We start from the raw sequence: 27,584 nt of genomic DNA, 5'->3' as shown, positions 1-27,584 counted from the left end.
AAGCTCTCCTCATCATAGTCACTCAGATACCCATGTTAATAGACTTCATCTGGACATGAGTTTCCTGATCACCAGAACAGTGGAAAATTGCACAATGGCTTTTATAAATCTCCACCTAGATATGCTACATATAATTTCCAATCACAATTCATTGGCCAAAAAAATTTACATGGCCATACCTTCAAATGGGAGTAGGAATAACACTCCTACCACATAAATGGTGGAGAATTGGAAAGATTGGGTGGATAATACTAATGAATGCCTGTATCCCTAGAATCTTATAGGATGAATATTATATTTACCAGTTTAGAATTAACATTTGTGTCAATTAGAGTTCTATGTTTGCAAACAACATAAATTGACTCTAGCAGTTAAAAGGAATTCATTTAAAAGACTGAAAAGAGAAGATTAAATAATCAGGTTCAGAATGATAAGAAAACCAGAGCAGTTCTGGGTGTCTCAGTAGAAAGAGTAAATGAATGGCCTCTTCAAGGTTTCCCTGTTGGGGTGAATAAAATCCACACAAATGCAGTGTTTTTGATGCTCATGCAAAGGGTGGAAATTGATTGGTTATATTGAGTTACATGCCTAGTTCATGGCAAGGGGACATCAGCACCATAAATAGCCCATTCCAGTGATGAAAGAGGTAATTTCCCCCAACGAAAATCCAGTGTTGTTGTGAAAAGAAAGAGGGACACTTGAAAGCCAAAATGCAAACTTTCTTCCCTTTTGAAAATTCCAACTTCATTAAGCTGTCTCCTGGCACCTCTTCTATTCTTGATCTTTTAGAAGTTTCTTGTTGTTCTCATGACCCATAGGATGAGAGACTAAAAGAGAAAGACCCTGTCTGCCCACAATTATCTTTCCTACTGGCATGCCACATGGCTGAAATCATTCACCAATATGGACATTGTTTTGTGTAGTTATCATCTCTAGGAGGGGCTTAATACCAAACAATCAATACTAAAACAATTCATGGATTAATTTGTGAGATTAGATGGCCGTAAGTGATCTGAGCAAGACCATGTGGGAAAGAAATGAAGGACCATGATGACATTTTTAAAAGTCTGCATTCTGGAAAACTTCCTGGAGAATAATGATTTGGAAGATGAGGGTCAGCTCTACAGAGAAGTCCCGGGCAGTCTCAGGTACTAGTATTATGATTGGGGAAAAAAGCCATAGCAAACATTTTTACCGTAAGAGTATGAACACAAAATGCTTTCTCTCATTCCATACTTGCAGCCATCTGACCTTTGAAATTTGGCTACTACTGAGTTCTTCATGAGTACCACCTGTTTTTCCTACTTTGGAGAATCAGTTATAAATAAAATGAGTTATTAATATTTGGCAATGCAGCTTCAAACACCAAATAGAGTTTTACTGACTACTCTGTTGAGTCCTTGAAGACAGATGGACCAAGCATGTGTGCATCATTTGAAAAGGCAGCAGTTTTGCAATGGAGGGCCAAAATCTCATTCTGTCCACCCCACCCCCACAAACACTGCTTCTGCAGGCTGAGCTCTCTGGATAATCAGAGAGAGTTCTGCACATGTGAGAAAAAGACAATAGCACAAGTCTGGAGTAGGTTTAAATTATGTTGTTACTTTTACTTATTTAATTTTTTTAAAAAAGATTCTCTTTAAAAAAAAACAGAGCCTCTAGATTTACCTATAATATAAAGCATTTTATTTTATAACGAACCAAATTCTCCCAGTAGAATCTCTCACTGGTTACAAATTAAGCAACCTGGACACTGCATTTACGCTTTAGGCCTTAAGTAACTGCCACTTTGCAGAATGGCCCAAATGCAGAAACAAATACAGAGATAAGGAAACAGGCTTTCATGCCAGTTTGCTAATAAATTGCCACTTCAGTTTCCTAAATGAATTCCTGGTGGCCTAAAAGAGTTGACATAGATTCTGTACTCCTGTCAAACTTCTAGAAAGGAACTTAGAGGCTAGTAGGAAAATTGATAAATTATTTAGGTTTTAAAAGATTGACATGAAATGAAGAAAACATTAGTCACTATATTCATTCCTTAGGCCAAGAAGTTAAAGTCAATTTTTCTGGGAGGCCCTGTGGGACACAATGATCCTGTTTTAAGAGCGCACTCCAAGCATGGACTTAGAAATGCATTAAATACAGTACTATTGGTTATGATATAGAAATGCACTACACAGAATACCCAAATTAGCCCTCCTTAATCTTCTCTAATTCCCAGAGGAGGTCAAGTTTCCTTATTACAGTCTTTTTTTTAATGAAAGATAACAAAGCCAGGGTGATTATAAATTAATAGTGAGCAATAATTTATAATAGTGATAGAGCAAATACGTCCCCCAAATTCAGAAAACGGTTGTTTCCAAAATCTCATTTGTACATAGATTTTTTTAAAGTATGGAATATGTTTTTCTTTTTTTTTAATTTTTTTTAACGTTTATTTATTTTTGGGACAGAGAGAGACAGAGCATGAACGGGGGAGGGGCAGAGAGAGAGGGAGACACAGAATCGGAAGCAGGCTCCAGGCTCTGAGCCATCAGCCCAGAGCCCGACGCGGGGCTCGAACTCACGGACCGCGAGATCGTGACCTGAGCCAAAGTCGGACGCTCAACCGACTGAGCCACCCAGGCGCCCCTGGAATATGTTTTTCAATCATACTTGGAGTCTCAGGCTAATTCAAAAAGATGGATACACCCAAAAACATGCTTGAGTATCGTGCTGTCAGTACACTACCATCTCTATACCTCACTTCCCATGTGACCTGCAATAGAAAAACAATAGAAAGCAGGGGTATCACATATGGGAGGAGTGGTGTGTAGAACAGTTATGACTAATATGGAGAAAATATGCCAAAGGTACCAGTCGTTTGTAAATCAGCTGTTCGTATGACAGAGAGTGCTTGTCCTGATGTCTATTAGCTAAGACACATTCTTCCCAAAATAATAATTAGAAAATTTTTCTTAAACCTAAACCGGAGAGAAGGTATTTAAATAATTTATGCAAAATCCAAAGCGCTTATACCTGTTCTGCCCAGAGAACACTTTGCTTGTGGCTAGAACTCTTATGTGTATACCTGCCAGGCACACAGTGCCTTTTTTCCCTGAATACTGCTAAAGACTCACAATTTTTTTTTTTTTTACTTTCCTTTTCTTCCTTTTTAATATTCCCTATTAGTCCACAAAGTGCTTTGGTCATAAAAGACTCTTAAAAAGCTGAAAACAAACTGAGGGTTGATGGGGGGTGGGAGGGAGGGGAGGGCGGATGATGGGTATTGAGGAGGGCACCTTTTGGGATGAGCACTGGGTGTTGTATGGAAACCAATTTGACAATAAATTTCATATATTGAAAAAAAAAGTGCTTTGGTCATTACAACCTTACCTCTCAATGTAATTTCCAAGGTTAGAGCTTATCAATTTCATCATTACAATTTGTATTGACTTCCTGATAAGGTCTACAGCCGTACCACCCTGAACGCGCCTGATCTCATCTGATCTCGGAAGCTAAGCAGGGTTGGGCCTGGTTAGTACTTGGATGGGAGACTTCCTGATAAGATGTTGGGAAAGCAGGCACTTTAATCTCACCACTAACGTTTTATAAATAGTATTTAAAGTGGGTCTTCTTCTGAAATTGTTTTGTAAATAATCCTATCTGCTGTGTGTTGATTTCTGTACCTCACTCCTAAATTTTAAGTTGTAGGTTACATTTGGAGTATTTTGCCATTTATCCTCATCCTATATTTCTCTTGTCTCATTTTCCACATATATTGCTTCAAGTCTATGTTGAAACTACATATGAAGCACAGGGTGTTGTACGGAAACCAATTTGACAATAAATTTTATATATATATATATATATATATATATAAAAGAAACTACATATGAATCTAGACAAATGAAGATGCTGGTGGTTATGAGTGTGGGGTTGGGGGGTTACACACCCTCACAAGGGACAAGAGGAGGGACACAGAGCCAGGAATCTGATTGATAAGAGGACTAGAGGGCTTCTCTTTAAGTTGTGAAGTGAGCACCCTGGCTTTTTAGAGGCCTCTGCATTTCTTTGAAGGGAGCTTCAGAGTGGATGTAGCCCTTTTGATAGATTGTTTTCTTTCACCACTTTTGATAGTACTGATATGGGTAAAGATAAAACTTTTTCTCTACCACGAGGAACATCAGCGGTCCAATTATGATAATAAGTGGCAACTGAAATTGGTCTTAGTCTCAGGGAGAAAAAAGAAGTGATAGAAAAATGGTAAAATGGAGAGTGCTCCACCTAAAAGAAGCAGCTGTTACTAGGTTCCAGTGGATTATTGCCATTTAGGAATATGGGCACTGTGTTATCAGTCTTTTCGATTTTTCAAAAGAAGCCAGAAATCCAGACTTTAATGTGAGCTCTCCCATTTTTTTTTTCAGTGTTGGCTCAAGCTAATGCTTTTTTGTGACTTTACCAGACAGTATGGCATCTTTTTTTCAGGAGACATTGACATCCGTTCTATCTCGACTGACTCATTTGGTAGGAACAAGAAGTCCACATGCCAATGCAAATCAAGGAGGGAGAAGAGGTTCAGGAAGAGGGGAGGAGTGGGGGAGACATTCTGCAGTGTATAAAGATAATGAGTATTGATGCTTTATTTTTTACCAAAAAAAATCTATATATATATTCCACCAAACTGAGTCCTTGAGATGTCAAAAATATGTATTATAGTGAGAAACTGACAATTTTTAAAAGTGCTATAACATTTAAAACAGGAGATGGAGAAGGAACATTGGGATATAGAACTGAGATAAGTCTGGTAAGATTTGTTCTTATAAAGAATTAATGTTGGCTATTAGCAAAAATACAGAGAAGTCCCCTGTATGATAAACAATAAAATTCAAGATAATGGTTACATGAGATGCAATCTGGGAGAGTTATCAAAGGGCTTTAATTATATTGCTGGTGTTTTATTTCCTAACATGAGTTGCAGGTATGTGAATGTTCACTATAAATTGTTATATATTTTTATATGTCTTAACTATTTCATAATAAGCACATTTAGAAGAATAAATGTTAAACCTTCATCAGACCTGTGAATGGTTTTTCTGCCAAACCATTATATTTCCTTTTCAAGGGCAAGAAGGGAAAGGGCTCTTAGACTTTTCTTTTCTCACTAAAAATCTCTCAGCCTCTGACAGATGACAAGAGACTGTGAGCTGAAAAGCACACCTCACGTTGGCAGGAACATTGAGGGGTTGCCAGAAATGTTCTAGCTGATAGCACAGCCATGACTCCAGCAATTGGACCCCAGATTTCTGTTTATTTTCCGAACCCAGCCAGAGATGTTTATAGAATGAGTGTTCTGGAGTCTGCTTTAATTTCTAGAAGGAAGTAATTAAAAAATTAGTAATTCCTGAGTAATAATCAGGCACTATATTGTTTATATGAATTGTTGTCATCACCATCATTATAACAATTACCACTCACATGGCATTTAACAATATACAAAAATGTCTTATATACATTATCTTATCTTGGTCTAGCAAAAATCCTGGAAGGAACACGGGAAGAATAGTATTATCTCTAATCTCCATAATGGATTGACAGAAATCTATAGCTATGACTTTATCAAAACTCTTTCTGGACAATTATCTGCCAGTGCCTTAACCTTCCCTAATCCCATAGGTTGAGTCCACTGAACAGCTTGGACCAGGGGTTTGTCCATGCCCCAGACCTAATGACCAACCCTGTTCTTAATCATGGGTTATTTTTAAAAGCTTACATGTAACAATAATATTTTAGCATATTCTAATATCATCTCTCTGACTACTAGTCCCATCTAATATAGTACCTATGTTCTTGTAACTATCAAATGTTTCTTAAACAAATTATTTCCATGTTTCAGTTTTATATCCCAGAGACATTGTTAATTATCTTATTTGTAGTGCTTTTTGTCATTTGATTCTCATGGGTTTTCCAGCCATCTGTAAATAATTTTTACCTTGTTCTTTTCAGTTTTTATACTTATAACTTTTTCTCTCATACAATTGAATTGACTAATGCCTCCAGGGAAATACTAACTAATAATGATGATAGCAGGCAACTTTATCATGTTCCTGGCCAGCAGGGGCTTCTCAGTGAGTCCTCATTAAGATGTTGCTGATGTAATGACATCCACCCCAGCAGCTTAAGGAGGTACATATCTATTCTTCCTCACTTAGGGAGAAAGTATATATGTTTTCCACTTTTTGAGATATTGACATATAACATATGAAGGTTAAGATGAACAATATGATGATTTGATACACAAATATATTGTGAAATGATTACCACACAAAGGTTGATTAACACCTCTATGCTTTCACATTATTACAACATTTTTGTGTGTGATGAAAACACTTAAGACTACTCTTTTAACAACTTTCGAGTAGATAATACAGCATGGTGAATTACAGTCATCATGCTGTACATTAGATACCCAGAACTTATTCCTCCTATACCTGGAAGTTTATACCCTTTGGCCAAAATCTCCCCATTCCCCCCATTCCCTAACCCATGACAAGCACTATTCTACTCTCTATTTTTATGAATTAGGGATTTTTAGATGCCACATTATAGATGGGAATGTACGGTATTTGTCTTTCTCTGTCTTGTTTCACTTAGCATGAGGCCTTCAAGGTTCATCCATGTTGTTACAAATGGCAGGATTTCCTTCTTTGTCGTGGCTGAATAATATTCGTATATATTATTCATATATATATATGTATGTATGTATATATGCCACAACTTCTTTACCCATTGATCCATCAGCGCCCACTTGGGTTGTTTCCATATCCTGGCTATTTGGGAATAATCCTGCAATGAACAGGGAGGTATAGATATCTCTTCAAGATACTGATTTCAGCTTCTTCAGACATATACCCAGAAGGGATTGCTGGATTATACAGCAGTTCTATTTTTTAATCTTTTGAGGAGCCTACATACTGTTTGCTAATTTACATCCCCACCAACAGTGCACAAGCATTCCCTTTGCTCCACATCCTCGCCAACAATTTTATTTCTTGTCTTTTTTGATGATAGCCATTCTAACAAGTGTGGAATGATATCTCATTTGTGGCCTTGATTTCACATTTTCTTGATGATATGTAATGTTGAGCATCTTTTCATGGACCTATTGGCCATTTGTCTGTCTTCTTTGTACAAATGTCTATTCAAGTCCCCTGCTCATTTTTTTAATCAGTTTTCTTGCTATTGTTGTATGAGTTCCTTATATATTTTGGATGTTAATTCCTTGTCAGATAGATGGTTTGCAAGTAGTCTTTCTCACTCTGTAGATTGCCTTTTCATTTTACTGATTGTTTCTATTGCTATAAGAAGCTTTTTAGTTTGAGGTGGTCCCACTTGTTTATTTTTGCTCTTGTTGCTTGTGTTTTTGTTGTCATATTCAAAAAATTGTTGCCAAGACCAATGTCAAGACTTTTATCTATGTTTTCTTCTAGTAGTTTTATAGTTTTGGGTCTTACACTTAAGTCTTTAATCCATTTTGAGTTAATTTTTGGAAATGGTGCAAGATAGGAGTCTAACTTCATTCTTTTGCATGTGAATATTCATTTCCCTATATAAAAAATATCCAACACTATTTATTGAAGAGACTATCCTTTCCCTTCCTCATTAAGTATTCCTGGCTCCTTTGTCAAATATTGACTATGTATGAATGGGTTTATTTCTGGGCTCCCAATTCTGTCCCATTGGTCTATGTGTCTGTTTTTATGCCAATATCATACTATTTTAATTAATAGAGCTTTGTTATACAGTTTGAAATCAGGAATATGATGCCTCCAAGTTTGTTCTTTGTTAGGATTGTTTTGGCTATTCGGGGTCTTTTGTGGTTCCATACAAATTTTAGGATTGTTTTTTTGTGTGCAAAGGACATTGGAATTTGAATGGGGATTGCATTAAATCTATAGGTCACTTTGTGTAGAATGGACATTTTAACAATATTAATTTTTCAAATCCATGAACACAGGATATGTTTTCATTTATTTGTGTCTTCTTCAGTTTCCTTCCATAATATCTTATAATTTTCAATGTACAGGTTTTTCATTTCATTGATTAAATTTATTCCTGAGTACTTTATTATTTTTCATGCTATTATAAATGAGACTGGATTTTTAAATTTCTTTCTCAGGTGGTTCATTGTTAGTGTATAGACATGCAACTGATTTTTGTATGTTGATTTTGGATCTTTTAACTTAATTTATTAGTTCTAACAGTTCTTTGGCGTACTCTTTTAAATGTTTTAAATTTATTTTAATTTGTTTATTTTTTTAAGGTTTATTTATTTTTGAGAGAGAGAGCGTGCTCAAGGCGGGAGGGCAAAGATAGGGAGGGACAGAGGATTCGAAGCACACACTGTGCTGACAGCAGAAAGCCCGATGCAGGGCTTGAACTCACAACTGTGAGATCATGACCTGAGCTAAAATCACAAGTTGGATGCTAACTGACTGAGCCACCCAGGTGAACCTAAAATTTTCTATACATAAGATTATATCATCTACAGAGAAAATTTTACTTCTTCCTTTTTTAAGAGACAGCATGAGCAGGGAAGAGGGGTAGAAAGAGAGGGAGAGAGAGAAAGAGAAAGAGAGAGAGAGAGAGAGAGAGAGAGAGAGGATCTTAAGTAGGCTCCATGATCAGCCTGGAGCCCAATGTGGGGCTCGATCCCAGGACTCTAGGATCATGACCTGAGCTGAAATCAAGAGTCTGAGGCTCAACTGACTGAGCCACCCAGGTGCTCCTTACTCCCTCCTTTCTGATTTGGATGTCTTTTATTTCTTTTTCTTACTTCATTGCTCTGGCTACAGCTTCCCCAGTCCTATTTTACTATTTAAATGGCAATGGTGGGAATGGGCCCTTATATTATCCCTAATTATCCCTAATCTTAGCAGGAAAGCTTTCAAGCTTTTACCACTGAGTTGATTTGTTGTATATGATTTGTTGTATATGGCCTTTATTATGTTGAAATACATTCCTTCTATTTTTGAGAGTTTTTGTTATGAAAGGATGTTAAATTTGTCAAATCCTTTTCCTGCATCTATTGAAATGATCATATAGTATTAATCATTAATTCTATAAATGTGTATATCCTATTTATTAATTTGTATATGTTGGACCACCCTTGCATCCAAAAGATAAATCCCACTTGATGATGTGTGAGTCTCTTAATGTGCTTTTGACTTGTCTTCTAGTATTATTTTTTAGAATTTTTGCATCTATATTCACCAGGGATATTGGCCCATAGCTTTCTTTCCATGTATCCTTGTAGTGTCTTTTCTTTTTTTTTTAATTAAGAGAGAAAGAGAGAGAGAAACAAGCAGGGGAAGGGCATGGAGAGAGAGAGAGAGAGAGAGAGAGAGAGAATCTTAAGCAGTGTCCACACTCAGCATAGAGCCTGATCTCATGACTATGAGATCATGACCTGAGCCAAAATCAAGAGTTGGTCACTCAACCAACTGAGCCACCCAGGCACTCCTCTTTGTACTGTCTTTATCTGACTTTGGTATCAGCGTAATTAATGTTAGCCTCATAAAATGTATTTGGAAACATTCCTTCCTCTTCAGTTTTTAGGAAGAGTTTGAAAAAGATTGGTGTTAATTCTGTAAATGTTTGGTATAATTTACCAGTGAAAACATCTGGTTCTGGGCTTTTCTTTGCTGGGAAGTGTTGGATAACTGTTTTGATCTGCTTACTTGTTATTGGTTGGTTCAAATGTTTTATTTCTTCATGATTTAGTATAAAATGTTTTAAAAATGCACACAAGCTTTTTCTTAACTGGCAACAGCATTTAACTAAATGATTTGGACTCATTTTCCCTGTCTTCACAGTTCTACCCTTATAATGAATGCCCAAATGCATATAAGTTTTGTATCTCAGAGTGTAATTTGGCTCACCAGTGAGAGAAAGGTACACATTGGATTCTGGTGTGCATTTTAAATATGTTTCAATGTATTTTCTACTGTTGTCTATGTACTGGCCACATTTTTTAATGTCTCTGAAAATCTGACTAATGAAGGTTTAAACAAATAGGGATCATTTTCCTCATATTATAAATAGCCTAGAAATAAGCGTTTATATATAATGGTATTAGTTTATCTGTTCAACAATACCAAGGATCCAGATTCTTTCTATTTTTCCTCTCTATCACCAATAGTGTGTCTTCATGCTGATTGTCTCATGGTAGCAAAATGGTTTTTAAAGCTCTAGACTGCACATCTGCTTTCAAAGTAGGAAAAATAGGGGTGGAAGTAGACAGGGATTAGGGAAGAACAGTACCAGCAGCGTATGTCCCTTTTAATCAGGAAAAAAAATTTTTTTTCTACAGAGACCTTATCAGCAGATTTCATCTTTGGTTTCATTGGCTACAACTGAATGACATAGCCACCCTGAACTGCAAGACAGACTAGGAAAGGGAAGTTGTCATAACTGGCTTCATCATCTGGGGCCAGGCATAAACAAAGTCAGGATTCTATCATCAAGGAAGAAACAGGAATGGATTTAGAACAGAAAACTAATGGTGTTTGCCTTAAATATCCAGTCTAAAATTGTGTTTTCTGCATTTCTTCAGCAAATTGGTGAGGTAGAGATCTAATAATTTCTTATGAGTAAAAAATATATAAAACAGTGTAAATTGTGAATACCACATTATTCTTACCCTCTCTTATCCATGACATAATTAATTTGGGTGAAAATCAATTGTATAACTTTTATCAGTTGAGGGAGATCCATGAAATACAAAAACATTAGGCATTCTATTTCACACAAAGAATATTCTAGTTTGTGATCTCTTGCCTACTTTGAAAATTTATTCATACTGCCATATCCAAAATCATTTCTATAGGACACTGTTAGGCCTAGTGCATTCTAATCAAGAGAGAGTATGATGATTACTTAATACACACACAAAAAAATATTGGCCAAAGATAGAGATCGAGTTTATCCAAGAAGTACAAATTGTTTGATATTATTGCTATAGAGAAGACAAGTTTCTTTCTCTTGGCAGCATTTTTCTCATGTAGATGAGTATTGCCTTGTGGTCTTGTAACAAAGTGCTCCAACCATTATCGGACATGTCAACTGCCACTTTGAACAGGTTTAAAATGCCTGGGGCTCTAAAAACTGATAAGAAAAATCAGAGCCTATTTTAGCTTTTCAAAAGCTTCTTGACACTCCAGGGGACAGATATCCTATCCTCATCATGGTTTTCTCTTCTAAGTAAAGTCAAAAAGCAGACCAGCTAGAGTGCCAAAGTGAGGTACTTTGTATTAATGTTTTTATCCTCAACATGCTGATTTGGTCTTTTAAATTGTTTGCTTGCATGGATGTAAGACTTTTCTAGTTTTTCATAGTTTCTTGTTCTATAAAGGAATTGAATGTACTTTTCCAAGTTTAATCCTATATGTTTAATCTCTGAAAACTCAAATTTGAATTTTCTAAGCCTCAATATAAAACCCATTTGTTTAACATTCAACAGATCTTTTTGGTTGTTCACGCACTATGTATAGACACTGTAAAGAAAATCAAATGCACAACAGTGAATAAGATAATAGTCCCTGCTTTTGCTGAGCTTACAGTGGAGTGAAGACGAGAAATTTTGTTATTCAAAGGAAGTTTCCCAAGGAAATTCAAAACTAAGCTAAGACCTTGTGTCGCCTAAGGAAAGTAATGCCAGCTGGTGAAACAAACAAACCCCAATTTCTCAGCAGTTTAATACACAAATGATTTACTTCTTATTCACGTTACAGTTACATGAAAGTCCCAGGCACCTTCATCTTAGACTTCTGTTCTCCTCAAAGTCTAACTGAATTTCCAGTTAGGTGGTGGATGGAGAAATAGAGCAAGGTTTGTTTGTAGCAGGGCTTTATGGACCAGGACTGACAGTGGTGTATCACTTCCCTCACATTTTACTTAGTGACACCAGTTACACATGACTGCAAGGGAGGCTAGGAAATGTAGTCTAGCCATGTGCTGATGATAAAGAGGGAAAGCTGGATACTGCTGAACACAAGTAGTGCCTACCCAAACCTGAAGGGTGAGTAGCAATTAGCTATAAAAGTTGAAGCAAGAGAGAAGATGGAGAGATGTAATGAAGAATGTTACAGACAGAGAAAGCACAAAGTAGAAGACCTGGAGGTAAGAAAACATGGCAGGTAGAAGCTGAAAGTTGTCCAGTGTGGCTGGAAAATGGAATTCAAATTGGTGAAGTGAATAATGGGCAGGTCATGGACATCTTTGTGGACCATTTTAAGGAACATGGTCTTTACCCCAAGAAAAGTAGGACTCCATTAAATGTTTTAACCAGGGAAGTGAGATGATGAGATTAGATATTTTTTAAAACCATAATTCTTGTGGTATGGAAAAGAAATTGGAAGAAGTGAGAGAGAGAGTAAGACTGAAGGCCAACTAAGAAGCTGTTTATAATTTAGGTGGTAGGCCCTAAACTAGGATAATGTCATTAAAAGCCGTAGGAAAAGAAAAAATAGATTGTTTTGGAAGATATCTGATAGGAAGCAAAATTGAAATAATATGGTTTCTGATTAGATGTGGGTTGCATGGAGCATCAACCTGCAACGTTTCAGATATTTTTCTGCATTTTAGCTAGGAATACTTACTTGTTCATCTTAGTAAGCTAGAATAAACACTCTGAGTTCATATAACAACTCATTTATCAATACTTGGAATGAGGTTAGGGTGTTCCCAAGTCAAAGAGCAAGATAGCACACCAATATATTTAATTTAGAATTATAAATATAGTTGGGGACTACTATTCCTCCAAGGCCACTTGCCTGAAATAATTACATAAATCAATAACTGAGGTGAATTAGGAAGTTCCTAATTGACTCTGGGCATCTGATATCTCATTTTCCTCCTTTCATAGACTTCTAAAAATTACAAGATTGCCTAAATTGAAAAAAATTTTCTGCTTCATCACAAATCAGGTTATATTTTGGCTTGGAGTGAAGGTTTAATTTTGTCACTGGCTGAAGAAGTCGGGGACATCTTAGTCAGACAAAAAAGGAAGAGGTGCCAGTAGTCTTGCTGTGCAAAGGCTTTTTCAGCATATTTCAGGACATATTTGTTTAACAGAATCCCAGACTGCATTCTGGGACCTACCACCTGAAGACATTCTGTGTTTGCAATATCAAGTCACAAATGCTGCTTGCCAAGATTCACGCTGCTGCTCACCTAGCCAGGCCTGACCACCTTAAGAACTGAGAATAGTGGGCGGAAAGTCCTGGCTGACATTGTGGAAATTGGGTCATGCCCACAAGCTCATCTTTAGAAGTCACTGCCTACTATGTTCTGCAGTGCCATGGTGTGTTCCCTATTCTGCTCCTGACCAGTGATCCTGAGTGATGTCATGGTGTTCCTGGCTTATTCTTCATTCCTCTCTCCCCTAGACATACCCAGCAACTTCTTACTTCTTCATAAATCCCACTTACTTCCCTGTGCATTACTTGCATTCTGTGCCATATTCCAGTCTTCAACCTGTCTACACTTGGCATCTGACTCCTCCCCAGGAGGGAGGAGGTACCCCACTTGCGTCCTGAAGCTTCCCCTACCCTCTGAAGAGCCTCTGCCTCACAACTACTATTCTGGCCTCACCCCAGTTATTATGGTTGGTCTCTGCAACTGGAATTATCCTTTAGATCCCACGTATACTACTTGCTTTCCAGTGCTATAAAATATTATCATAGAACTGGCCCCATATTTCTCTTTTTTGAATTTGGAATTTAAGAAATTTGTAGCAGCAGGAATTAATTAATGACGATTACTCCTGTTCTTTTTAATTTTTTAAATATCTGTTTATTTATTTTTGAGAGACAGAGAGAGAGGCGCAGAGTGCAAGCAGGGGAGGAGCAGAGAGAGAGGGAGACACAGAATCTGAAGCAGGCTCCAGGCTCCAAGCTGTCAGCACAGAGCCATGAGGGGCTTGAACTCATGAACCATGAGATCATGACCTGAGCTGAAGTCGGACACTTACCTGACTGAGTCACCCAGGAGCCCCTCCTATTCTTTATAAATGTCTATTTCTTATGTTCTTAAAATTAGAAATACATTTTGAGTCTCAAAACATATTTTAAGTTGATCTTCTCCTTCATTTAATTGACAAATATCTAACAAACTGCAGTATTTGATGCAGATACAATGATTGCTGAATATCATGGTGTTAAGCCATTTTGGAGTTTGTAGTTCTGTAGTACAGCCTTTGTGGTTTGCCCCTGCTTTGATGAGGACATTAAGATCAACAGCCATTGCTATTTCTTAGAGTTTTTTTTTAACTCTCAGAGGAAATTACCACTTTACCCTATCAAATTTTACTATAAGATTTTAGCATCATTTTAGCATTGTTTGCATTTCCCCCTTTTTTTAAACAGAAGAGATTTTAAGAAATAGTTTCTTAATGAACTATTTTTTGTTATAAGTAGGTTTTAGATGTTTTATAACTTCCATCTTTCTAAGGATATTTTGGTGGCTTTCAACTTCATGATGATGTGATAACATGAGGCAGATTTAAGCCATGATATATAGAGTCCCTTGAAGGAAAAAGAATATAAGCACGTGATCTCCCAAAGAGCTTTCAGGCTACTTACATTATTATTCAACAGAGAAAATATCTTTTTGTTCTCTGTCTAATGAAGGACAACACATACTTTGCAATTAAAAAATAATACTTCACAATGTACAAGTTTTTCCTCTTGTATTTCAGGGTGTCTCCCTCCCCCTAAAATTCAGTGGACACTTTTTTTTTAGTTTTATGATTTATTCCTGAAAATCCATCTATCCATCCATCAATAAGTACTCTAAGATATAATGCCTCCCTGAATCTTCCTTTCAAGATCTCATTATCTGTTTTTCTTCTGACTCCAAAATGAGCCTTGACTAAAATAAAATGTGGTAGAAAAATGAAACAGTGGTCTTAAGAATTTAAAATGCATTAATAATAGCTACCACTTATTGAGTACCTAGTATATACAATGCACAGTGTTGGATGAACTTACAGATATTATTACTAATCCTCATAATAAGAGGTATGCTTTGTTATCTCTCTTTTATAGATAAGGGAAAGGTAATTAAAGCTCAGGAAGGTGAAGTAATTCATCTAAAGTCATACAGCTAGAGAGTGGCAAAACCAGAATTTGCAGTCAAATCTGGCTCCAATGTTTATGCAAACTGTAATGCATTAATTATACCATGCTGCATCTATCGCATGGTTATTCTAATATTTGAAGTGGTGGCAGAATGGATTAATTGGGGTATACCTAGAAGTAGGGGGACAGGATAACTTTCAGGACCATTCAAAGACTGGTGCTTAAACATAAGGGTGTGTCCAGGAGTTTCTGATTCTTGGATGTAATTGTTTTCTATTTTATTATCATATAGTCCTATAGTTTAGAAGTCTGGCTTGGGTTTTACCAGGCCAAAATTAAGATATGTCAGCAAAGCCTTTTTTTTGGAGGCTGTAGGAGAGAACCTATTTCCTTGCCTTTTCCACATGCAATTCTTAGCTCATAGCCCCCTTCCATCTTCAAAGCAGCAACACAGCATCTCTTTGGCCCTACTTCCCTAATCAAGTCTCTTTCTCTTACTGTATTCTGTGACCCCCTTCTTCAATTTTTAAAGACCGTGTTATTACCTTGGTCCTACAGAATAACCCAAAATAATCTCCCTATTTTATGATCAGCTGATTAAGAACCTGAATTCCATCTGTAATCTCCATCAGTCTGCCATGGAACTTAACAGGTCCACAGGTTTCAGGGATTAGGATTTGAATATCTTTGGCGAGGGGCATTATTTTGCCTGCTTCACAGGGCCAAGTATAATTAGACATGATTCCCATAGTAGGTGTAAGCCCAGGACATTAATGTTCCAAGGAGAAAGGAGGAAGATCATGAGTATAGTTAGGTGAAAATAAAATCAAATGTGAGGCGCCTACCAAAGAATTGATAGAATAAGCAAAGGTGAGCCATATGTATGCCACTGGCAGAAAGTAAACTGGATGACATTTAGAAATTAGGGCAGGGGCACCTGGGTGTCTCTGTCAGTTAAGCATCTGACTCAGGTCAGTTAAGTTCAGGCATGATCTCACGGCTTATGAGCTCAAGCCCCACATCAGGCTCTGTGCTGACAGCTCAGAACCTGGAGCCTGCTTCAGATTCTTTGTCTCCCTCTCTCTCTGCCCCTCCCCTGCTCACCCTCTGTTTCTCTCTCTCCCTCAAAAATAAATAAACATTTTTTAAAAATTTTTTAAGAAATTAGGACGAGAGTAAGCTGTTGTGAGTTAAATTGTGCCTCCCCAAATTCATATGTTGAAGTCCTAGCCTCCTCAGTACTTCAGAATGTGACCTTATTTGGAAATAGGGTTGTTGCAGATATAATTAGTTAAGGTGAATAGGGTGGGCCCCTAATCCAATATGACTGGTGTCATATTGTGAAAAGATAAACACACAGAGAGAGAATGCCAGCTGAACCTGAAGGCAGAGATTAGGGTAATGTCTCTATAAGCCAAAGAACACCAAATATTGCCAACAACCTACCAAATGCTAGGATAAAGAGGCATGGAACAGATTTTGCCTCATAGCCCTCAGAAGAAACCAATTCTGCTGATACCTTGATCTTGAACTTCTAGTCTCCAGAACTGTGCGACAATACATTTCTGTTCTTTAAGCCATCTAGTTTGTGGTACCTTGTTACAGCAGCCCTAGCAAACTAATATTGTAAGTGTCAGAGAACAGAGAAACATGAGATTTGGAGAAATTGGCAAGAAAATCGGTTATGTAATTAGGAGGTAGGAAGTGAACCCAACCAGAAACATTTGGGACAAACACCAGGGTTAGAGAGAGGCCACCAACAACTCTGACTTGATCTCAAATCAGTGTGTTGAGTAAGACTTATTCCAAGACCTGAGAGGATTTGGAAAGAAGCAGTCACCTGGATTAAGTGAATCCAGGGACAAGAAGCTGGTCAGGTATACTGTCCTTAAGCAACACAGCCCTGTGACAAATACATTCTTCTTACAAGTGCTTGGTCAATTTATTTATTGATTCTCTGTGGTTACCTTGTCTACAAATGAAGGTTGCTGAAAGGTTTTTGTGTATTCACTTGTTTCAAATATTTGGTTACTCAGGGAGGTTAACTGGGTACCTTTCTGTGTTCACTTTGCAGAAGTAGCAACAGAACAGGTGGTGATAGAATAGTAGGAAAAGCAACTTTTCTCTCTTCTCTATGGTTCTTCCTTTTTTTATATCCATGAAGGATTTGTTTTCTTCTTTTTTTTAATGTTTGTTTATTTTTGAGAGAGAGAGACAGAGTGTGAGCAGGGCAGGGGCAGAGAGAGAGGAAGACACAGAATCTGAAGCAGGCTCCAGGTTCTGAGCTGTCAACGTAGAGCCCAATTCAGGGCTAGAACTCGTGAACCACAAGATCATGACCTGAGCTGAAGTCAGATGCTCAACCGACTGAGCCACCCAGGTGCCTGTAGTTTACTTCTTACATATAAAAATTGCTTGGTCATCCTGATAGCATTGGAATTGTACATTTTATTGAATAGTATTTGTTAATCATTTTTTCCATTAGAATTACGTTCCTTCTTAGAATTATAAATGCAAGAAATTGGTTTCACCATTCTGCTATAAGGGAAGCAAAGAAAAATGTGAATAATTAACTAGTTTGCATATGAGTGCCAACCTATAGCATGTACCAATACAGGGATGGGTCCTTATAAAGTTCAGTGTAAACTAATTTCTAGTCCTACAGGCTTCACTTCACTGCCAAGGTCAAGCATGTTGATTATACAATAACACCAGGTAAACACAACTTTCATGACAATTGATATAGGCAAGGAACACTAGCATATTACTATAATATAGTCTGGTATTCTCATTCATGTACATTTGAACTCTTGTCGGTGATGATCCTTCAACTCCATGGATCAGAAAAAGCGATATTCCCATTACTATATCTTTAGATTTATTTATTCTCCTCCCTCCCTCCTTCTTTCTTTCTCTCTTTATCAATGGTGTTTGAAAATTAGGGCAAGATATTTCTGGATTCAGTCTCTAAGGGGGGTAGATGTTTGTTGCATCCACTGTTTAACTCCAGGCTTCAAGGCCTAATCAATAGAAGAGGAAAACTCCCCAATTTTTTAAATTAGAAGCTACAAGCAAATAGAGCCTTTAATTCTTTCTTCTCTTCAGCTTGGAAAAATGGAAAGATATCCTGAAATTTATTTTACTTTTGCATTTGAGAACTATGCTGTGCTGCTTGTCACCTGACACTGCAGTACAAAAAAAAGTACAAAAAAAATCCTTCTGAATTTGGAAAGTTCAAAGATCAGACACCAACAGAGAAAAGCCTTATCTAAACATTATATTTACCATTTAAATCATTTTAGTATCAACATATTTTTTAAACTATGTGTTTATAAGATAATTATTATTTTTTCCTCCCAACCATGTTTTACCCTGCCTCAATTCACACTCAAATCATGTGAAGATTCTTAAGGGGGGGAATAACAAACAAAAGTAAAAAGACTGCAGCATTCTTCCAACATTTTACCCAAGGAAGGAGAATCTCTACATAGGAAAAGCCAGTTGACCACATGACCCCAAATTTGTGTCCTAGAGATTCACCTTTCCACACACTCCACAATTTTTGAGTCCTCAGGGGTCTACAGGTAATGTCCAACCCAAATAGGATCAAATTTTTATCCTTGGTTCCCTTAGACAGGAAAGAACTTTCAAAGCAACTCTATTAACTAGCAAGGGTAGAAGAAAAAGGGAAATAAGCAGAGTACAGAAGCATAAAAGCAATGCAATTTACAAAGCACAGGTTTTTGATAGTTCTGTAACCAGCTTGTTTTCTATCCCATTCCATCTGTACCCGTACTCTGAAGACATATACTGAGGCTCAAAGCCCTTTTTTAATAACCCCCAACAAAAGGTAATTTTAATCCTCTGTAACTAGATTAAACTAGACTGGGGAGACTTCTGCTTTCAACCTGTCATTGTTACAGTTCCAACCTGAAAAACGTTCCTCATTCCGAATCACAAAAACCTGTAATAATCTCACTTTTTAGGTGAGACCTCAAATCCTCACATACTAAGGTGTGGCTAAAAAACTATAACCATATTTTGTGAGACATCATGTAAATTTAAAGTTTTAGACAAATTACTTTTCCCAACAGCCTTGTTCCTTTATACTACTCTTTGTTATCATCGAAGGTAATAAACAGAATACTAATTTTTTTTTTAAGTTTTTTTTAAGTTAGTTTATGCATGTATGCATGTATGTAATTCTTTTTAATTTTATTTAAATCCAAGTTAGTTTACATACAGTATAATAATTGTTTCAGGAGTAGAATTAATGATTCATCACTTATGTATAACACCCAGTGCTCATCCCATCAAGTGCCCAGAATACTAAATTTGAGTTAGGAGAGCCAAGTTTGAATCCCAAATCCATTGTATACTAGTTGTTTCATTCAGAGCAAAGTATTTAACTTAAATGAACTTTAGTGTCCTAATCTGGAACATGGAACTAATAACATCACCCCCACCTGCCTCACCATAATGTTCTGAAAATGTGATCTATCAAAACAGTTTTATAATTATAAAATTTTCATTTTTTTAACATTTATTTTTATTTTTGAGAGACAGAGAGAGACAGAACATGAGTGGGGAGGGGCAGAGAGAGTGGGGGACACAGAATCCAAAGCAGGTTCCAGGCTCTGAGCTGTCAGCACAGAGCCCAACATGGGGCTCCAACTCACAGACCATGAGATCATGACCTGACCCAAAGTTGGACATTTAATCGACTGAGCCACCCAGGCGCCCCATATAATTACAAAATTTTAAACAAACATCAGCTATTAGCATTACTGTTGTCTGTGAGCTACATTAAACAAAGTGTTTGTAGAGGAAGACAGAAGATAAGTGAATAATAAGTATATAAATGCCTATCCAAATAAAACCGTGTTTTAGCATGACATCACTCTGAAAGCAACAACAGTTCAACAACCAAAATAGTAATGATAGTGATAATAATAATTAAAAAGCAATTTAAATCTTTACAGAAGTCTCTCAAAAATATCAATTTTATCCTAACGCATAGCAAAAGTTCTCAAAATTTTTTTCATCTCTTTCTGAATAACTTCATCTCCCTAAATTCTATCTCCAAATCACTTCCAAAACTCAAAATAAACCTCTTCTCCAAACCAGCCCCTTTTCATTCTTAGTCAACATTTGTTTCACCTTTTGGGCCTGTTATGTTATTCTTCCAGTAACCTTCTCTTACCCCTATAGAGCAAGCCCTGCTATGTGGGTCCCTTTTAATCTTCTTCCACCCTCACACTGATTCTGTACAAAAAAACAAAAAAAAAAAACAAACAAAAAAACATAAACTCAGATAGTGAACACATAATTCTACTCATAGATCAAAAGAAAAGAAGTTCTGGATATTTGTGAGTTATTTTTTCCTGTCACAATGAATATTATGTTTATTTCCATCACATCTTGCCAAATTTAGAGTAAAACATATTTTCTAGAGTCTTCTCCAGAGCACTGTTTTAGAAAAGGAGTCATATGGCTCTCAGTCCATTGGCACCATTCCATCTGCATTTGTTATTTACTTTGACCAATTGTTCTTTTAATTCTTCAAAACTTTTGAGTAGCTAAAGTTGGGTAGCTTGTTTAGATCACTTGTTTGCATTATATTGATCAACTCTCTCTAGGAATGACATCACAAATACATTGCCTACTTACTGCCACTCCTACCTCCCTTTGTTCATAGGTGACATCACTAGTAGATTACTGCATTTTTTCCCCCTCCACTGAGCTTGGATTAGAATTCTTCTGAACACAGTACTCCAGACAGGTTGTTCTCAAATGTTACTGTGCTTCAGAATCATCTGGAGGACTTACAGAGATTGCCTCAGAGTTTCTGGTACAGTAGGTCTGGGGTAAGGATCAGGAATTTGCATATTGTTGGGTGATAGTAATGTTGCTACTTGGGGGACCACACTCCAAGAAAGTTTCAGTCAATTACTACCGTGACTGAACACAGTTAGCTTATAAGATGGAAGCTATTTGCTGTTCCTTGTCACAACACATGATCTCCATGAGTTTTCAGAAAACAGATAATAGCCATCCAGAGCAGATGAGGACCCTCAACAGTTTATATTACAGGTGTCCTATAAAAGTTCTCTTCCCTTTAATTGAGAAAACTTCTAGTTTCCCTTCCAATATAAGTCCACTCAGTATCATGTATTCTGCATCACAAATTCTTTGTCTTGGACTTAGTTCCAGCCTTTTGAACTATGCCTTTCCACTTAATACTTTGAACTACCAAGTTGATTTCCAATCTCACCTTTGAGCTGAAGAAAGCAGGTGAATGGGGCTCCTGATTACCTTAAAAGATAATTTGTACAGGAATCACAAGTTTTTTTCATAGTAGGGGGGAAAACAATACAAACAGGACCCATATTGTCTAAAAAAAGTTTTGCTAGACTTCACTTGCTTCGGTCTTATCAAGTGTTCAATGTGGAAAACAAACTAAATAGTTAAAACTTAGAAAACTAAATGTGTCACTCTTGCGGGGAGGAAAGAAATAAGGGGAAACACTTGAAGTGAGAAAGGAATACTAAAGAAGCAATTAATGTCTTCTCTCTGATAAGCTGCAAATAGATAGCTGAGGGCTTTTAACATTGCTCTCAAGCATAAAAGCGCCTTGAGGTATACCTACCTACACAGATACATGTACATAAAAACTGATCTAAAACAAAAAAGAGCTATATTCAATACACAGGGGGACTAACACTGTCTGAGTCCTCACTTTGTGCCAGACTGCTAAGCAGACACATTTCAAGCGGAGACCAGACATAAATGACAACTGACCTGTTAAGCTGATGTAAACATCCATTGAATACAATTAAATAATCACCCAGAAGTTATCATTTAGCATACCTGGGTACCCAAATCTCACACACAGTGTAATGCAGAGATGACTCAACAACATTCAACAAATATTTATTGAGTACCAAGCTGGCAAACATCAGTGTACAAGACAAAAAAAAAATCTTGCCTTTATGGAGCTTATATTCTAACTAGAGGAAACAGACAATAAGCAAGAAATGTAATAAATAAGCAAATTGTATGTACTTTAGAAGGTGATGAGTAAAGGCAATGGAGTAAAGAAAACAAATAGAGCAGGAGATGAGGAGCTCTGAGCACCGGGACTGAGTTGCAGTTTTAAATAGGTCAGGAGTAGATTTAATTGAGAGTTCAATATTTGAGCCAAGATTTGAAGAAGGATCTCCAGCATTGGTGACTTCCTCAGGTAACTACTACCTTCACTGCCTTTTATATGTCAGTATGCATGTTTGTATGTGTATCTGGCTGAATTTAGCGATAGCACCATTGAATCTCTGCTGGTACAGAATGCATATTGGTTAGCAATGGATCTTTAACAGGAAGGCTGATTTAAACACAAATTCCAGGAAGAAATAGGTCTGGTGTTTCTCTAAGTGAAGTACTTGTTGCTTCCCCATGCAGACCTTTAGATTTTCAAACAACTGTTTCTTCAAACTGTTGACTTTTCTTGCTTTGGTATATTCTTTTGCATTTTATTGTTATAAATAATAATAGCAAAAGTTAAAGTTTATTGGATATCAAGCTAAGTATCAAGCCCATTATTAGGCACTCTGTATACATTATTTAATTTAATTCTCAAAATTCCATGAGGTAGGGGGATGTTATTACTCTCATTTTACAGATGGGAAAACAAGCTTCAGGAGGTTAAATAACTTAAAATCACACAGATGGAAAGTGTCAGAATCAAGATTCAAGTCTAATTCCAGAGTCATTTTAGCCTGTATTTACTAACTAAATTTAGTACTGATTAAATGTATTCCTCAATAGGAATTTTAAAATATATGATAAACATTATCTAATTCAATGGTTTTTTGAAGACATTGCTTCAGCAATTTTTGGATAATTCATACAAAGAATGTGACATTTGTTCTTACAATGCTTCTGATTGATCCAGTGTTATGGTTCTCCAAATTTCATTTAGCAGTAGAATTCTTGACTAAACAAAATCTTGCAATAGAAGACTGAATCAGTCACAGAACTAGTGTAGAAAATTCAAACACAGATGGAAAACCATAAAGGGTAAGTGAAGAGGGTTTAATGAAAGGTCTATTCACAAAATAATGCTGAGGTAAAGGAAAACCAGCAAGAGAAGGTGTAAGTTCCACAGGGCTAGCCACAGTGGGCATGTCCACCCCTAGGCCTGTGGGTGGCAGGCAAGTGAGTGGGCAGAATACTTGCCAAAACCTGGCAAGAACTGTAGCGGTAGGAGGAGCCACCAAAAAAGAGCAGTGGACTTTGGTAGAGGAATATAGCCATTGCCGAACCACAGCCTAGAAGGGAAGGAGTCAGGGGAATACATAACTATGCTTCTTTCTCTTTCTGCCCTCCAATCTCCTGCTGCTTCCCCCATTGGCTGAACCCAATGGAAAACTAGAAGCAAGGAAGCCCAAATGATGCAGTTCACAGAATTCAGCTACCAGGGGGCAAAGAGTAAGATGAAGAAGAGGACAGAATGGATTTAAACAGGCAAACAGAGACTATCCAGCACAAAACCAAAAATGCAAAACTCTTAAAGCATAGTTTCTCTTGTTGAATTGGGGTGGGGGGTCAGAGGCTACCAGCTTATCTCTCTCTACAATCACTCACTGTTACCACAACAATCTCTGGAGCACCTTTATCGAACCCTAGTGCTCTGGTCTAGTCCTTATGTTATAACAATCTCAGCCACAATCCACAAGGCTGTGTGCTTTTAAAAAATACAATATGCATGTTGATAATCTGGACTTAACCATAACACAAGAAGCACCAGACATGTCCTTGAAGGTTCAGAGCCCCAGGCTCTGGAAAGAATAATATGATTATGCACATAATCATACTGAGGGGCCCATGAACCTGGGAACCTGAGTGCTGAAGGAAATATCTATAGGAATTATAGGCCAGCTGAGAACCCTTAACAAACCCTGGACAAGCATTGGGTTTGGAGACTAACAGGCTTCCTTTGAATAGCCTCATCTGTTATGAAATAGAACCCTCCCAAAGGGATTCACAATTAAGTTTCATGGTCCATAAAATTAGAGACAAGACTTTATATCCAAATACATTGAAATGTGTAGTTATTTACAAAGACAAATAAGGAGATTGATGAGAGGAGAGAGGGAGCAAAGATACAGGGTGGTTGGGAGGAGGGTTAGGTAGACAAGAGAACTGATTAATCAGAAGAGTGACCACAGAGTACCCATCACTAACAAAATACAAAATCTAATGCTGTTACTGGCAGCTCAAAAGCAATACCCTCCAAATGTGCTCTGAAGTCTGAATCACAGCCTGGCCTCCTCAGCGGGGGCTGCTGCAGGTCCGTCAGTCATTGGGCAGAGCTGCTGAGCACACCCTCTGCTGCTATGCAGAGAAGTCTGACTAGGGAAGCCAAAACTAGGATGGAGATGGGCGGGGGTGGAGAGGTGCCAACACACAGGAGCCAGACAGCCAGATATTCTGTCACTGGTGCTGCCACTTAAATCTCTTGGTTCACTGGATAGAGGATGGGGGGGAGGGGAGGGAAAGAGGGTGTTTTTAATCTTAGCAACTAGAGTGGCCTTCACAGGGAACAAAAATAAGCTGAGCAGAGGAGAAAGGCACAGCTGTTCTTTGCTTTCTGAGGAGTCTCCAAATCTCTTATTACGTATTGGTGCAGCTGCCTAGTCAGAAGAGCACAGGTTACCGCTGTGACAAGCACAGGTAGAGAATAAGGTGGTATGAGATGCAGTCTATACCTACCTTGTATCCCCTCCAGACTACTGCCTCTCTCTCACCTTATTCCCTCACTGCATGTCCCCTGTAGGTTGGAGAGCTTTAAAATACTAATATATAACATTTGTCACACATGAGATAAATCAAATCATTTTACATATATTATCACATTTAGTCCTCAAAGCAACATTATAAGGTAGGTACTATTATAACCATGTGTCTGTTCAGATGGGGAAATGAGGATTTAGAGAGGTGGGGAAACTCAGTAAATAAGTGGCAAGCTAGAGTTTGAGTCCCAGTAACTTGATTTCAGGACCTGTGCATTTAACCATAGACCATCCTATCTTGTCCTTATGTGGTTATTGCTTTGCCTCTTCTGTTCTCTGAGCTAGCCTGGCCTCCAGGTTTCTGACCCTGGACTCATCACTTAATCTTTGATTTCTAATTATTTCTTCTGTCAACAGATCCTGAGAAGGGAAGACCAGATCCACCTCACTTGGCTTCTCTCTCCTCCTAAAAAGAGCTAATTAGAGGGGCACCCTGAGGGGCAACTGGTCCTAGGTCAGTGAGGTGAGAAACACCCAGGCCTCTCCCTCAGAGGACCACACTTCATAAACCCAGAGTCTCATTTTCAGATCCTAATCTTGAATGCAGAACACTGTTAAAAGGAAGAGGAAGCTGGGCCATTAGCCTGAATGTATGGCAATGCCTATAGAAAGCAACCCTTATGTGGCAAAACTGAGGCAATGAGAAGAGACAAATGAATCACACTCCAAAATCAAATCACTGACTATTGTCAGAGAATTATACAGAAATTTGATTCCAATTTAGAGAGCTACTAAAATTTTTCTTGGTTAAAATAACAAACTAATAGGTTTAGATAGGCCTTTCTACTGGTTATTCATAACACTTAAAATTGCTGAAGACAATGAAAATTTTAGGCATTTAAGTTTCTTGAAAAGAAATTATACAATGTTTGTGTGACATGTGTACATTTTAGTATTATAGGAATAGGTTTTAAAGTGCTTTTTATGTTTATCATGGAACTTCATGCTCAATTCCATATCCTCTGTCTTCTTTTTTTTTCTAAGTAACACTCCATTATTCTGGTATATTTTGCATATGCATATATTTACACATGTGTACTTACTCATATATAAATGAAAATATTATTCTTAAAAGATTCAAAAGAATGTTTACATGAATCAAGGAAGCAGTTACTTTACTACTTTTGTTTTTCTTTTTCTACTCTGTCCCCTCTATATTGTACAAACTTTGTCCTCTGCTCTAAAAAATAAAGGGATATGCAGAATTACATAATTCTGGGGTACATCAGTGGTTATGTATGGTTTTAGTCTGTAAAGCTTAATCTCACCTCTAGAATTCACCTTATCTTTTGTATTAGGGCAAGTCTTTGCAGGGAAGAGAATCTACTTAAAGTAGCTCAAGTAAAGGAGGATGTGAACTTATTATAAGGACATAAATCTCCAACAAGCCAAGAGGCCTCAGAGAACCAGATCTAGAAACCATTCTCTGTTTTCAATCAAGAATCCCACCATTAATATTATTCAGCTGCCAATACTCTCAACTTGTAGGCTTCTTGTTTCAGATGAGAATGAGGGAGAGATGGAGAGAGAGAGTCTGATTTGTCAGCCTGGCCTATACATTGGTTCTCTTTGAGTCAGATGACTACCCCTATGTGCTCCTATTTGCTACCAACGGAGTGGTCAGGTCTATATTGCAGATTCTCTAAATAGGTATATATTTAAGTATGTTTGAAGTTGACTGGATAGGAAAAGGGGGCCAAAGGACAAATATCGATGTCTAACATATTCATTCAGGGAAACCTAAAATGGATAAAAAATTTATCTTTTTTCAAGGTTTTTGAAAACTTCATATTGTTTGTTCAAATCCTGGGTTTCTATGGGACGTTTAGGATGTTCTTATTTTAAATTTTAGTCAAACACTGTATGTTAAATATAGGATCTCTGGCCCCAAAACTGAGCCAGCCTCTAGGGAATTTGGTCATGAAAAATAATACATAATAGCAGTATACAACTTACCAGTGGATTATGTCCTAAGAGTTTATTGGTATATTAGTTCACTAGGGCTGCCATAGGAAAGTACCATAGACTGGGTGGCTTAATTTATTTTCTCACAATTTTGGAGACTAGAAGTCTGAAATCAAGGTGTCAGTAGAATTGGTTTCTTCTGGTCTTTCTCCTTGGCTTGCAAATGGATGTTTTCTCCCTGTATCTTTACATAATCTCCCCCTCTGTATATCTATCTGTGTGCTAATGTCCTCATCTTATAAGGACACCAGTCATATTGGATTAGGGTCTACCCTAATAACCTCATTTTACTTTAATTACCTTTTTAAAAAGGTATCTCTTAACATAATCACATTCTTAAGTACTAGGGGTCAGGACTTCAACATATGAATTTAATTGGAGGAGGGACACAATCCAGTTGATAACAATTGGTAAGTATTATTTGGAACTAGGAATAGAAGACACATTTCCCATCTCTCACCTGTTTGGTGGCCTTCTACTTGGTCCCTACTTTGCCACACTATGATTAATCTGCCAAAAAGACATCAGATTGATCCTTTTTTAAACCAGTGGTCCTTTTCCAAATGAACAAATCTCATTTTTGTCATTTCCTGCTTGGAGGACTCCTCTAGTTCCACAACATCTTAGTGTAAAGTTCAAATGTGCCCTC

At 37.3% G+C, this 27,584-nt stretch overlaps 1 pseudogene; it reads left to right on the top strand.

The window, feature by feature from the left end:
• The first annotated feature begins 3,446 nt into the window (after positions 1-3,446).
• LOC113600014 (uncharacterized) lies at positions 3,447-3,566 on the top strand (annotated as a pseudogene).
• The last annotated feature ends 24,018 nt before the right edge of the window (positions 3,567-27,584 follow it).

Source organism: Acinonyx jubatus, chromosome C2 (assembly GCF_027475565.1).
Source record: "Acinonyx jubatus isolate Ajub_Pintada_27869175 chromosome C2, VMU_Ajub_asm_v1.0, whole genome shotgun sequence".
In the NCBI taxonomy this organism is placed as follows: Eukaryota; Metazoa; Chordata; class Mammalia; order Carnivora; family Felidae; genus Acinonyx; species Acinonyx jubatus.
This window is presented reverse-complemented; position numbering and strand designations above follow the sequence as displayed.